This window comes from Mustelus asterias, chromosome 11 (assembly GCF_964213995.1).
Source record: "Mustelus asterias chromosome 11, sMusAst1.hap1.1, whole genome shotgun sequence".
Classification (NCBI taxonomy): Eukaryota; Metazoa; Chordata; class Chondrichthyes; order Carcharhiniformes; family Triakidae; genus Mustelus; species Mustelus asterias.
This window is the reverse complement of record NC_135811.1, coordinates 47,246,406-47,261,727: the sequence shown is the minus strand read 5'-3', so window position 1 is coordinate 47,261,727 and position 15,322 is coordinate 47,246,406. Positions and strand designations below refer to the sequence as shown.

General features: G+C 44.7%; 1 non-coding gene across 1 annotated transcript; it reads right to left on the bottom strand.

Moving 5' to 3' along the window:
- Nucleotides 1–14,380: 14,380 nt before the first annotated feature.
- On the bottom strand, nucleotides 14,381–14,453 carry trnav-aac (transfer RNA valine (anticodon AAC)). Its single transcript has one exon. It is a non-coding gene; the product is annotated as a tRNA-Val (tRNA).
- Between the last annotated feature and the right edge of the window lie 869 nt (nucleotides 14,454–15,322).

Genomic DNA, 15,322 nt, shown 5'->3' with positions numbered 1-15,322 from the left:
AAAGTAATTCATTGATTTACAAACGTGTGATAAAATTAGATTCCTTTACCCCCTGGAAAATATTCCGTGGTACAACCTAATAGTTATTTCTGTGAAACAGCTGCTCCAATTTGGAAGCTTTCTGAAAGTGTATATTCTTTACTAGCTGCAGCATCACTGACACAGTTCAAACCACAACATGAAAATAAACACAGTAACGGCAGATGCAAGCTTGACATTCATCCACTTGCCAGTGAAATTCAACCTGGAAGTAAATTTGTTTGCTGTCTCCAAGTGTAGTTAAGAAAGTCCACCAATGTCTCTACTTTCTCAGAAGAAATTTGGCATGTCAGCTACGACACTCATCAATTTTTACAGAATCACCATAGAAAGCATTCTTTCTGGTTTTATCACAGCTTGGTATGGCTCCTGCTCTGCCCAATCCGTAAGAAACTACAAAGGGTCGTGAATGAAGCCCAGTAAATCACAAACACCAGCCTCCCATCCATTGACTCTGTGGACACTTCCCGCTGCCTCGGCAATGCACCCAGCATAATTAAGCACCCCACGCACTCCGGACATTCTCTCTTCCACCTTCTTCTGTTGGGAAAAAGATAGAAAAGTCTGAGGTCACGTACCAACTGATTCAAGAATAGTTTCTTCCCTGCTGCCATCAGACTTTTGAGTGGACCTATCTTGCACGAAGTTGATCTTTCTCTACACCCTAGGTATAACTGTAACACTACATTCTGCACTCTCTCCTTTCCTTCTCTATGAACGGTATGCTTTGTCTGTATAGCGTGCAAGAAACATTACTTTTCACTGGATACTAATACATGTGACAACAATAAATCAAATCAAATCACATCAAATCAAACATTCTACCAATCTCTCTAAGAAAATGTCCAGGCAAGGAGGAATATTGAACCTGGGTTTAGAGAATCACTAATAAGCTAAGCCAGTGCTTAGTGCTCTGTGAAGTGGTTGCCTGGCAGAGCAAAGGGTGCAAAACCGTGAGAGACTAGCATTAGCTCAAGTTGCCCACACTACTTGAAACCAGTCTACACCTCTTAATGGGGAGATGCATTTTGACTGGAGCAGCTGCTGATCTCCATCTCAGGAATAAGTCATGCCATGTTAGCTGGCCTACATCAGGGTAATAACATCCTCAGCAAGTGACAGTCTGAAATGTTGACTGTATCCAGTAAGGCTAATAAGAATGCCAGTCCTTTGCTTAGTGTTTCAGTGAACATGAAGAATTATTAATGGAAGTTGACAGCCTATAAATTTTCTTAAGACGAACAAGGCAATTTGGTGAAGCATTGCTGAGGAGAGTGTGAATCATTCACCAATAGAAAGTGAGGGGGAGTTAATAAGTTAATATCTGAAGAAAAGTGAGGGATCGGGACAGTTAAAAGAGAGGAGTTGAGGCAAGTGGCTGGAGGTGTAGTTGGAGCAGTGGGAGGAGGCTTTTGAAGATGGAGAGAAAGATATTAGTGTGAGTTGCTGTTACAGTTGTGCTGTGTGTGGACAACTTCTGCATAAGAATGTGCTTAATGGAGCATTAAATCACTCAGACTTCCATTGCTTCTTCTTTCCAAAGGAGGAGAGTTAATCTTTATCAGAGAATAATTTATTTTCTATTTTCTTTTACAACATATTGGTCAAATTAAAATATTGTTGAACTAATCTGAGTTAAGTTCCCAATGGGTCAGGTGACAGTTAAGGTCATGTTGTTACGCAAGGCTTGTTGTATATGCTTATCATCAGTGCAACACTTTGTCAAATCTCTTTTTCAGATTCAGTCTTATATTGCATTGACGAAACCCAGCTCTCCTAAATTAACAGGACAGATTGTGAGCACAAAACTGGGCAACACCTGAAAACAGGCACAGAGACTTTGTGTTGCCCACTAATCTAAATGATTGTAGTGGGAAGCCAGTGCTTAGTGCTCTGTGAAGTGGCTGCCTGGCAGAGCAAAGGGTGCAAAACCGTGAGAGACTAGCATTAGCTCAAGTTGCCCACACTACTTGAAACCAGTCTACACCTCTTAATGGGGAGATGCATTTTGACTGGAGCAGCTGCTGAAAGTCATCATAAAAGGGTGTTTTACCTTTGACAGAAATCGGCAAAGAGCAGAAACCAAGATTTCCCAGAGCTAATCGCAAGTCTCAGTGCAGGAAGTGAAAAGCAGGAAGGTTGTTGCCTATCACAGGGATCAGGAGCCCATCCAGACTCTGCCAATGCAGAGGGAACGTAAAATTCCCCAGATTGGCCTTCCTGCTGGCCCCAACCTGTCCATAATTTTATGTGGAGCATGAGGCCTGGAGTGGCCCAAAAGCCCTCCCCCCAGTTGAAGCCCGTAAGCGGCCAATGGGCCATTTCCCACATGGCCTCAAATCTGAGGCTGGTGGGAAGAGTTCAGTAGCGGATTGGAAGCCTGGTGGGTCACGCTGCTTGGGCCTCCCTCAACAATCCTTTTCCATATTGGGTGCCCCCTCCAAGGTTTGACCCATGCATAGACCATAGAACATAGAACATGACAGCGCAAGTACAGGTCCTTCGGCCCTCGATGTTGCGCCGACCTGTGAAACCAATCTAAAGCCCATCTAACCTACACTATTCCAATATCATCCATATGTTTATCCAATGACCATTTAAATGCCCTTAATGTTGGCGAGTCCACTACTGTTGCAGGCAGGGCATTCCACGCCCTCACTACTCTCTGAGTAAAGAACCTACCTCTGACATCTGTCCTATATCTATCACCCCTCAATTTAAAGCTATGTCCCCTCGTGCTAGCTATCACCATCTGAGGAAAAAGGCTCTCACTGACCACCCTATCTAATCCTCTGATCATCTTGTATGCCTCTATTAAGTCACCTCTTAACCTTCTTCTCTCTAACGAAAACAACCTCAAGTCCCTCAGCCTTTCCTCATAAGACCTTCCCACCATACCAGGCAACATCCTGGTAAATCTCCTCTGCACCCTTTCCAATGCTTCCACATCCTTTCTATAATGCGGCGACCAGAACTGTACGCAATACTCCAAGTGCGGCCGCACCAGAGTTTTGTACAGCTGCAACATGATCTCATGGCTCCAAAACTCAATCCCTCACCAATAAAAGCTAACACACCATATGCCTTCTTAACAACCCTATCAACCTGGGTGCCAACTTTCAAGGATCTATGCACATGGACACCGAGATCTCTCTGCTCATCCACACTATCAAATATCTTACCATTAGCCCAGTACTCTGTATTCCTGTTACTCCTTCCAAAGTGAATCACCTCACACTTTTCCGCATTAAACTCCATTTGCCACCTCTCAGCCCAACTCTGCAGCTTATCTATATCCCTCTGTAACCTGCAACATCCTTCCGCACTGTCCACAACTCCACCGACTTTAATGTCATCCGCAAATTTACTAACGCATCCTTCTACGCCCTCATCCAGGTCATTTATAAAAATGACAAACAGCAGTGGCCCCAAAACAGATCCTTGCGGCACACCACTAGTAACTGAACTCCAGGATGAACATTTCCCATCAACCACCACCCTCTGTCTTCTTACAGCTAGCCAATTCCTGATCCAAACCGCTAAAACACCCTCAATCCCATGTGTCCGTATTTTGTGCAATAGCCTACCTTATCAAACGCTTTACTGAAATCCATATACACCACATCAACTGCTTTACCCTCATCCACCTCTTTGGTCACCTTCTCAAAGAACTCAATAAGGTTTGTGAGGCACAACCTACCCTTTACAAAACCGTGTTGACTATCCCTAATCAAATTATTCCTTTCTAGATGCTTATAAATCCTATCTCTTATAATCCTTTCCAAAACTTTGCCCACAGCAGAAGTAAGGCTCACTGGTCTATAATTACCAGGGTTGTCTCTACTCCCCTTCTTGAACAAGGGGACAACATTTGCTATCCTTCAGTCTTCTGACACTATTCCTGTAGACAATGACGACTAAAGATCAAAGCCAAAGGCTCTGCAATCTCCTCCCTAGCCTCCCAGAGAATCCTAGGATAAATCCCATCTGGCCCAAGGGACCTATCTATTTTCACACTTTCCAGAATTGCTAACACCTCCTCCTTATTAACCTCAATCCCATCTAGTCCAATAGCCTGCATCTCAGTATTCCCCTGAACAACATTGTCTTTTTCCTGTGTGAATACTGATGAAAAATATTCATTTAGCGCCTCTCCTATCTCTTTGGACTCCACGCACAACTTCCCACTACTGTCTTTGACTGGCCCTAATCTTACCCTAGTCATTCTTTTATTCCTGACATACCTATAGAAAACTTTATGGTTTTCCTTGATCCTACCTGCCAAAGACTTCTCATGTCCCCTCCTGGCTCTTCTTAACTCTCTCTTTAGGTCCTTCCTGGCTAACTTGTAACTCTCAAGCGCCCTAACTGAGCCTTCACATCTCACCTTTACATAAGTCTCCTTCTTCCTCTTCACAAGAGATTCAACTTCTTTAGTAAACCAGGGTTCCCTCGCTCGACCACTTCCTCCCTGCCTGACAGGTACATACTTATCAAGGACACGCAGTAGCTGTTCCTTGAACAAGCTCCACATTTCAATTGTGCCCATCCCCTGCAGTTTCCTTCCATATCCTATGCATCCTAAATCATAGAAATCATAGAAATCATAGAAACCCTACAGTACAGAAAGAGGCCATTCGGCCCATCGAGTCTGCACCGACCACAATCCCACCCAGGCCCTACCCCCATATCCCTACATATTTACCCACTAATCCCTCTAACCTACGCATCTCAGGACACTAAGGGCAATTTTTAGCATGGCCAATCAACCTAACCCGCACATCTTTGGACTGTGGGAGGAAACCGGAGCACCCGGAGGAAACCCACGCAGACACGAGGAGAATGTGCAAACTCCACACAGACAGTGACCCAAGCCGGGAATCAAACCCAGGTCCCTGGAGCTGTGAAGCAGCAGTGCTAACCACTGTGCTACCGTGCCGCCCACATCCTTTCTATAATGCGGCGACCAGAACTGTACGCAATACTCCAAGTGCGGCCGCACCAGAGTTTTGTACAGCTGCAACATGATCTCATGACTCCGAAACTCAATCCCTCACCAATAAAAGCTAACACACCATATGCCTTCTTAACAACCCTATCAACCTGGGTGCCAACTTTCAGGGATCTATGCACATGGACACCGAGATCTCTCTGCTCATCCACACTATCAAGTATCTTACCATTAGCCCAGTACTCTGTATTCCTGTTACTCCTTCCAAAGTGAATCACCTCACACTTTTCCGCATTAAACTCCATTTGCCACCTCTCAGCCCAACTCTGCAGCTTATCTATATCCCTCTGTAACCTGCAACATCCTTCTGCACTGTCCACAACTCCACCGACTTTAATGTCATCCGCAAATTTACGAACCCATCCTTCTACGCCCTCATCCAGGTCATTTATAAAAATGACAAACAGCAGTGGCACCAAAACAGATCCAAAACAGATCAAAACAGAGAACAAATCTCGTCCATTCGCATCATAATTTCCTTTCCCCCAGCTATAACTCTTGCCATGCGGTATATACCTATCCCTTTCCATCGCTAAAGTAAACGTAACCGAATTGTTACGCAGGTGCACCCTCACTCCTGGCCTCCGCATCAAGACCCCCAATCTTATCCCCCTACCTCCCTGGGTCTCCCCTCCCCCTTGTGTGACCTCCTGTACTTACCCAATCTGGGAATCTGGAATTTAGTATCTTGGGACCGCTTGCAGTCCCAGTTCTGCTCGCTGTTACCAATTGTGCCCTGCCAGCCAATTACATTGAGCAGAAGCTCTCTGGGACAGGATCTTTGGTGAGGTGAGAGGTGGCAGTCCTGACTGCAGTCCTCAGTGCTGGGAAGCTGCTGTGATCCATGGGGATGTGTTTCCTGCCTCTCACTCTATCAGTTGGTGGTGTGGGAGACCTTGCAATCCAAAATATCCTTCCCCATGTGTATATTAGAGGGTGGCTTTCAAGCAAAATCTGCAGGTCGTGAGACAGAGAGTGCGAGTACCTGCAGCTAGGGCTGAGTGAAAGGGTAACACAGCTTGCAGGAGGGTGAGGCCACACATGTCTTCTGCTGCAGAGGACTCAGATGAGGCCTTTGATGGGGGTAGAGGTACAGGCTGATGAATATGTGGACATAAATGTTTGTCATGTTGGCAGGGCTGCCAGGTAGTTTCTATTTACTGTAAAGGAGAATGGAAGAACCTGGAGCCAACTTGGAGCTGGGCTTTCCATTGGCATCATAGCCCGCGTGGAAATGATAATCAACTTCCTCAGCATGCTTATGAACCCAACCAATAGACTGCAATGTCTTATACTTCAGTGGGACCTGGAATGTATGTCAGCAACACACACAGGAGCGCTAGAGAAATTTCATCAGTAACGCTTCTGTTACATCCCCCAGATCAAATGAAAGGACCATGAACTCTTGCAGAATGATTGGATTAAAGTTTAAGTTTATTTATTAGTGTCACAAGTAAGCTTACATTAACACTGCAACGAAGTTACTGTGAAAATCCCCTAGTCGCCACACTCCGGCGCCTGTTTGGGTACACCGAGGGAGAATTTAGCATAGCCAATGCACCTAACCAGCACGTCTTTCGGACAATGGGAGGAAACCAGAGCAAACCCATGCAGACATGGGGAGAACGTGCAGACCCAAGCCAGAAATTGAACCCAGGTCCCTGGCTCTGTGAGGCAGCAGTGCTAACCCCCTGTGCCACCGTGCCGCCCAATACAGTCCCCATAGGTTTTGCTCTGCAAATAAAGTATAAGAGGACATTCCGGGGTGGAGGGTGGGTTGGTTCAGGCCTGTGGGGTGAGGTGGGGGGAAGGGGGGAGTGGGTTGGCAGTGGGGCTGGCTGGGCTGGCAGGGAGTGGGGTATGTGCGCGTGTGCAGTCGGGATGGGGGGGTGGGGGTGGGGGCGGTTTTCAGGGGCGGGAGGGTTTCTGGTCGGGTCAGATCAGGCCTGTTGGAGTAGCAGGGGTGGGAATCATGTCACAGGTAGCCGAGGGTTGTTGGAGACCCCTGGGGCGTCAGGGTGTGGAGGGAGCCCTGTGTGAGTTCAGTCTGGGTCTGTACATTAGTGGCCCAGAAATTCAAAGCGGTTTGAATTCTTCTAACTTTTTCTGGGTGCAACCCTGTTGGAATTATCCAGTGTTTCTGATTTAAATTGCATATTCACATGGTTCCCGGGGCAGGGCAATTGCCCGGGGAAGTTTGAACTTCTGAGTAATTGCCATGCAATCCTAGGCTGTTACATTCCAGGAGGGATTCTCCAGCACACCTATTGGGTGGCTGCCCCAATCTGACGCTGGGGAGATCAGAAGTTACTGCCCAAAGTGTTGTCTGACTCCACTGACCACATTAACCATTTCATGTTGTTCTGTTTTATCAAGTAACCAAGCATGAGATCGGTCCTTCAGTGTAAAAGTACCATGCAAATCAACATTGAGTTACTTCACATGCCACAACTCACATCTGCACACTAACACCATATATCCAAATATCATACCACAAATGACAACAAACCATTCTTGGATTTTCAGGTCATCTTAGCAAAAGATCATCTGAAAGTCCAAGAATGGTTAGGACAACAAGATTGCATCCAGGTGGCAGAAGGTAGCATGTGGCAACCAGCCGAGGGGACAGGGATTTGTTCAAGAATCAAGGTCCTATGAAGTTGCAACACAAATAGGCACAACAGTGAGATGTAACCAAGAACACATCACATCCGTTCCAGCTCTTGAATCACTGTACAGTCCTATTCCAAAGAACAAAGAACAAAGAAAATTACAGTACAGGAACAGGCCCTTCGGTTCTCCAAGCCTGCGCCGACCATGCTGCCCGACTGAACTAAAACCGCCTACCCTTCCGGGGACCATATCCCCCTATTCCCATTCTATTCATGTATTTGTCAAGACCCCCCTTAAAAGTCACTCTCTTATCTGCTTCCACTACCTCCCCCGGTAGCGAGTTCCAGGCACTCATCACCCTCTGTGTAAAGAAGTTGCCTCATACATCTCCTTTAAACCTTGCCCCTCGCACCTTAAACCTATGCCCCCTAGTAATTGACTCTTCCACTCTGGGAAAGAGCTTCTGACTATCCACTCTGTCCATGCCCCTCAATCTTGTAGACTTCTATCAGGTCGCCCCTCAAGCTCCGATGTTCCAGTGAGAACAAACCAAGTTTCTCCAACCTCTCCTCATAGCTAATGCCCTCCATATCAGGCAACATCCTGGTAAATCTTTTCTGTACCCTCTCCAAAGGCTCCACATCCTTCTGGTAGTGTGGCGACCAGAATTGAACACTATATTCCAAATGCGGCCGAACTAAGGTTCTATAAAGGTGCAACATGACTTGCCAATTTTTAAATTCAATGCCCCGGCCGATAAAGGCAAGCATGACTACCTTCTCCACCTGTGTTGCCACTTTCAGTGACCTGTGTACCTGTACACCCAAATCCCTCTGCCTATCAATGCTCTGAATGGTTCTGCCATTTACTGTATATTTCTTATCTGTATTAGACTTTCCAAAATGCATTACCTCACATTTGTCCAGATTAAACTCCATCTGCCATCTCTCGCCCAAATCTCCAACCGATCTATGTCCTGCTGTATCCTCCGATGGTTCTCATCGCCATCTGCAAATCCACCAATCTTTGTGTCGTCTGCAAACTTACTAATCAAACCAGTTACATTTTCCTGCAAATCATTTATATATATTACAAACAGCAAAGGTCCCAGCACTGATCCCTGAGGAACGCTACTTGTCACAGCCCTCCATTCAGAAACGCACTCTTCCACTGCTATCCTCTGTCTTCTATAATCAAGCCAGTTCTGTATCCACCTTGTCAGCTCACCTCTGATCCCATGCGACTTCACCTTCTGCACCAGTCTGCCATGAGGAACCTTGCCAAAGGCCTTACTGAAATCCATGTAGACAACATCCACTGCCCTACCCTCATCAATCATCTTCGTCACTTCCTCGAGGAAGTGACTAAGTCACTTCATCTAGGACAACATCCCAAATGCAACCAGGAACAACATTCAGGAATTACAATCCCACTGATCTTTGAATAATGAAAGAAATCTCCAGACAATGTTCCCATGATAAGATTGGGTGTATCAGTAGGTTAACTTTATTCTTTAGAAATTCATAGATTCATCAGTTCTCTGCACTTTAATGGAGCTAAACATGAACATGTGTTGTGTATAATTATTTTCCTTTGGAAGGATGCAAGTATCTTTAAAGAGAAAATTGCAATATGCCTTTAAGCGATATCAGCATGACATCATTAGAAGGGAAACATGTCATGTGATCCAGTCTTAGTTTCACTTTTGCTTTGAGCAGAACACATACACACAACTCTGATGTAGTCACGCTTTATAACTAATCGTAGCTGTTATCATGTGTCTAGACTTAATAAATTAACACTCACAATGTTTACCAAACCTCTTATGAGCAATTGGTGCCTTGTGTCTTGTACACTAAACAAGTCCAAGGTATTATATCATTATAATAACATGGCATTTCTTTCCCTTTGATTGCTGATGATGAATTATAGGATTGAGTTATTACAACATTGCTCTAAAATCTTCCAGAATGCTTTCTTTAGTCACTGGGAGAATGATGCTGAGCTTACATAAGAACTAGGGGCAGGAATAGGCCATCTGGCCCCTGGAGCCTGCTCCGCCATTCAATAAGATCATGGCTGATCTTTTCGTGGACTCAGCTCCACATACCCGCGTGCTCACCATAACCCTTAATTCCTTTACTGTTCAAAAATTTATCTATCCTTGCCTTAAAAACATTCAACGAGGTAGCCTCAATTGCTTCACTGGGCAGGGAATTCCACAGATTCACAACCCTTTGGGTGAAGAAGTTCCTCCTCAACTCAGTCCTAAATCTGCTCCCCCTTATTTTGAGGCCATGCCCCCTAGTTCTAGTTTCACCCGCCAGTGGAAACAACCTCCCTGCTTCTATCTTATCTATTCCCTTCATAATCTTATATGTTTCTATAAGATCTCCCCTCATTCTTCTGAATTCCAATGAGTATAGTCCCAGTCCACTCAGTCTCCCCTCATAAGCCAACCCTCTCAACTCCGGAATCAACCCAGTGAAACTTCTCTGCACCCCCTCCAGTGCTTTTTGGTATTCCGGCTGACTTTCAGCTCTGATTATTTTTAAAAACACGGCAATTTTTGCCACCTCTAAGTTTTGCTGTCTTAGGCAACCGCCTAGTTCACCTAGTGGTTGCACTGGCCCATTGTCACCGGCACGCAAACATGCATTTTAAAAAAAGACATACTTTCAAATAAAAGAAATGTTGTAAACTCTTAAGCACGCAGAGTCGGGAAATTTGCAAAATTCACCGACCCACAAAAACTGAACATCCTTCACAAAAACAGAAAATGCTGGAAAATCTCAGCAGGTCTGATTGCATCTGTGGACTGAGAATCGAACCAACGTTTCGAGCGCTGACGAAGCATCATCCTGACTCGAAACGTTGGCTCTATTTTCTCTCCACAGATGCTGTCAGACCTGTTGAGATTTTCCAACATTTTTTGTTTTTGTTTCAGGTTCCAGCATCCGCAGTATTTTACCTTGAGTATCCGTCGTGTTTACTTTCACCAGTAATTTTTATGTTTAATTTTTCTCAGCATGAAAGCTTCAGTGCAGAGGGATCTGAGTGTCCTCGTTCATGAGTCACAGAAAACTACCATGCAGGTACAGCAGATAATATAGAAAGTGAATAGAATGTTGGCATTTATTGTTAAAGGAATAGAATATAAAGGCAAGGATGTATTGTTGCAACTATACAAGGCATTGGTGAGGCCGCACCTGGAGTATCGCGCACAGTTTTCGTACCCTTATTTGAGGAAAGATGTAGTGACATTGGAGGCAGTTCAGAGGGAGGTTCACTAGATTGATTGCAGAGATGAGGGGTTTGTCGTATGAAGAGAGATTGAACAGTTTAGGCCTATACTGTCTGGAATTTAGAAGAATGAGGGGAAATCAAATTGAGGTATACAAGATGATAAATGGTATGGATAACGTAGACGTGGAGCAGATGCTTCCGCTGGTGGGGCATTCTAGGACAAGAGGTCATAGTCTTAGGATAAGGGGGTAGCAAATTATAAACAGGGTTGAGGAGAAACTACTTCTCTCAAGGGGTTGTGAACTTGTGGAGTTCGGTACCCCAAAGTGCGGTGGATGGTAAGTAAATTTAAAGAGGGGTTAGACAGATTTTTAAGTGGTTGAAGGGTTATGGGGAGAAGGCAGGAAAATGGGGATGAGGAGCATATCAGCCATGATCGAATGGCTTGATGGGCCGAATGGTCTAATTCTGCTCCTATATCTTATGAACTTATAAACCTCAGTAACAGTTTCAACTTTAAGTATCTCTGCTTTTGTCTTTGGAATTGTCTTCCCAAACAGGAAATTATTTCTATCAACCCTGCTGGCCCACACTGCCCCAGTGCAGTTACCATTGTAAGCATTGTGTCACACTGCCTCAATTGACCCAATAGTTCAGAAATTTCGAATGTACATACAGAATTCAAAGAAGTCTTCATTTACCAGTTGTTTCTCTTCCCAGAGCTTTTAAACTTTCAAACATTCGTGCTGTGGGCACTAATATGCTTTGTGTCAATGTATCAGCAATTGAATCGTTTGGCAATTACATTGTTAAGCCAACTGCATTGTTAAAGACAGGCGAAAAGCACTCGATCACCTATATATGAACACAACTGGAACATTAGGGTGAAGGGAATAGAAAGAGTTTATTACTTGCTTTTGAGAATAAACCTGCTTAATATAAAAGACAGCTTCAGACTTATTTATTCACCATCCACTGTTAATGCATTTAACGCTGTGCAAATTATATCTTTCAAAATTGGATTTTTCTTTTCAAATGTGGAAAGATATTGTATTATTTGGACACTTGGGATTTTTCTTTTAAAGCGGGGTCACAAGTTCACCTTTGAGCTGGGAGCAAGTCTGCCTTTCTCCAGGAAATCACCTGGCCAACATTGATACCTGAGGGGAAATGAGCCGTGTGCTTGTTTGCAGTGCAATCACTTTAAGTAATGGGGAGAAGCATGATTTCCACGTAACTACTTCCTGGCTGTACTCCAGGTACTTTTGTGTCAGTCAACGCAACATTCCAGATGCAGCCCTCAACCTCTAGAGGAAGAGATTGCACATCTACAACCTCCATGCTCAAGGAACCTCCTTTATTTCCTTTACACAGCAAAGCCTATGGAGCTCAATTTAACCCAATCACTATTATTTGAAAAGCCTAATCACAAAAGTCATCATAGTATCATGTGCCCACCCAAGCCAGGACAGACTCTCTAAGATCCCACACTCCTATCTGTTCCGAAACATTTCTCTGCCTGGTCAAAGCATGGAAAACACGGTGGCCTTGGCACCTAAGTATCTTGTCTGGGATTCAAGGAACAATTGTTTTCTCTCTCCTCTATCTGGGCCTCTGGAATTCTGCTAAGGTGCTTATCTTTTAGTTCTCACACAACAGACAGCTTGTTTTCATGCTAGGCTAGATTTCTGTTGAAGTTTACCTTTTTATGATTTGGTTCCTTTCCAAATCCTTGTGGTAAGAAATACTTGGTCAGTGAAGACATAATTCCACAATTTCCCATCAAGGCACCTTTCAGCTGCTTTTACTCAAGAGTGTGGGACAAGCAGAATGAAATAATCCAGTGTAAAGGTTCAGTATAACAACAAAATTAAAGAAGTCTGGACTCATAAGCCCAGATCTTTCTCACAGCGGCAATTATTGTTGGATTGGCACTTCACTTGAACTTTCCTACCACTAGATACTGCTCACATTTTCAAGATTTGCTCATGCTCCCTACATATCAAGACCTCATAGTTAATATCAGTCATGGCAGGATGAGGCCTTTAATTGGGTATCAATGGCCCCTTAAGGTTCTCAATTGTTTATGGACCTTCCCATCATCAAGTTAATCAGGATAATGGTGGGAAAGCAGCAGGTTACCCACCCACTGCCTTCCCGCCTGATTAAATCCCCCCCCCCCCCCCCCCACGCCTGCCACCAAACTCAACTGGGACATGTCGTTAAACCCTGCTCCAAGTAACTAGTTGTGCAGTATGACACAAGAGTTGCTCTATGCCTCAGCAGTTCTAAGATCATGAATGGGCCAGAATTGTTGTTATAAAGGCAAACTACTGCAATGCTGGGAATCTGATATAAAAACAGAAAATGCTGGTACACTCAGCAGGTCTGGCAGTATCTATGGAGAGAGAAACGGAGTTAATGTTCTGAGTCCTTTGGAGCTCCCCTCTGCAGCTCTGAAGAAGAGTCATACAGACTCGAGATATTGGCCGGTATTTTACAACCTCGCTCAGGCGAGGCTCATAAAATCCCACCCGAGGCCAACGGAGAATTCCGTTCTGCGGCCCTCGCCTGCCCCGGCAGTAAATACCAGCCATTAACTCTGTTTCTCTCTCCACAGGAGCTGCCTGATGCGCTCATGCAGCACTTTTTGTTTATATTTCAAACATGTTGCTGTTATTTCCACAATCTTTCAACTCTAATTTGTATGAGCCATGTTTGGAGCAGAGGCGCTCTTCACTATCTCACCTGGACTTGGGAACTAACTAGTAGAAATTCTTGCCTGTTCTTTTAAGTCCAACAAGCACACTTGCTGATCAAATATCTTCTTCCCAATAATCAGATCATCAGAATAGTTATTATTTGGATAACAGGAGTAGATAAGATATGATCTATAGTCTCTTCCATGATTGTTGATTTGCTTTTAACCTCTGGCTGCAATAGGAACTGTTTTAATGATTGATATGAGTCTGGTACTGCTCTTGCATTGTCCCACTCTATCTAACCCAGTGCCTCCAGATCATCTCCAGAAATTCATTCTCTAACATTCTCCAGTTGGTCACCTTTGGAGCTCCTCAATCATTCATCCTCAGCGTTCTTCTCCTCCTCACTTACATTCTGCCCCTTGCTAAAACCATCTATTCTCCATACATACAGTGCAGAAGGAGGCCATTGAGCCCAACGAAGCTGCACCGACAACAATCCCACCCAGGCCCTATCTCCGTAACCCCACGTATTTACCCTGCTAATCTCCCTGACACTAAGGGGCAATTTAGCATGGCCAATACACCTAACCCACACATCTTGGATTATGGGAGGAAACTGGAGCGCCCAGAGGAAGCCCACGCAGACATGGGGAGAACGTGCAAACTCCATGCAGGCAGTCACCCAAGACCAGAATTGAACCTGGGTCCCTGACGCTATGAGGCAGCTAACTATTGTGCCACTGTGCTGCCCAGAAAAGATTTGGATTGTTCCTGCTTGGTTTTGAACCAGGGGCCTTTCGCGTGTTAGGCGAACATGATAACCACTACACTACAGAAACAGAATCATTCCCCAATTTCAGTAACTGATAATATCCAGCCCTTTCTCTCTGCTACTTCTTTCAATCCCGTGGCTTCCTCTGTGCTTTCTCATTGTAAGTCTTGCGTATGGTGAAATTTTCACAAAATGAGCCTCCATTCTCTCACTAATCGTTTACTAGGGCTTACTAGAATTCAATTGCCTACAATCTCAATATTCTGTATGACCCACAGCTGACCTTCAAATCCCATATCCTTGATTGTATAATTTGACCTTGCCACACTGCCTACATTAGCCCCAATGCCACCAATTTCCTTATTCTTATCTTGCTCACCTCTAGTTTTGAATTGTGCAATGACCTCCTGTCAGGTTCTTGAATTGATCTTGGTAAACTCCAATTCATCCAAAACCTAATTTCCCAAATTCTGTCCCATCAAAAAGTTTTACTTGCCCATCAGACCCCAACCCTAACTTGCTTCCATATCCCCTAATGATTTGAATTTTAAAATTCCTCATGCTCATCTACAATTCCCTGTAGCTGCATCCCACAATACCTCTGTGATTTTCTCCAATCTTACAATTCCTTTGATGTTGTTGATTCCTCTGATTGTGACCCACTGCATCCTTCCCTTCACTTCACCTTCAGCAGATCCTTCCGTTACCTTCTCCCTAAAAACTCTCTTGTACCCTAGGCTTCTGTGGGAGGCAAGGGAGGAGATTGCAGGGGCTCGGACCCAAATTTTCAATTCCTCTCTGGCCACGGGGGAGGTGCCAGACGACTGGAGAACAAACCAGGGAACTACAGACCAGTGAGACTCATGTCAGTGGTAGGGAAATTATTAGAGAAACTTCTGAGGGTCCTGCTTGGATTGTTATCCCAAAGTCAGCCTC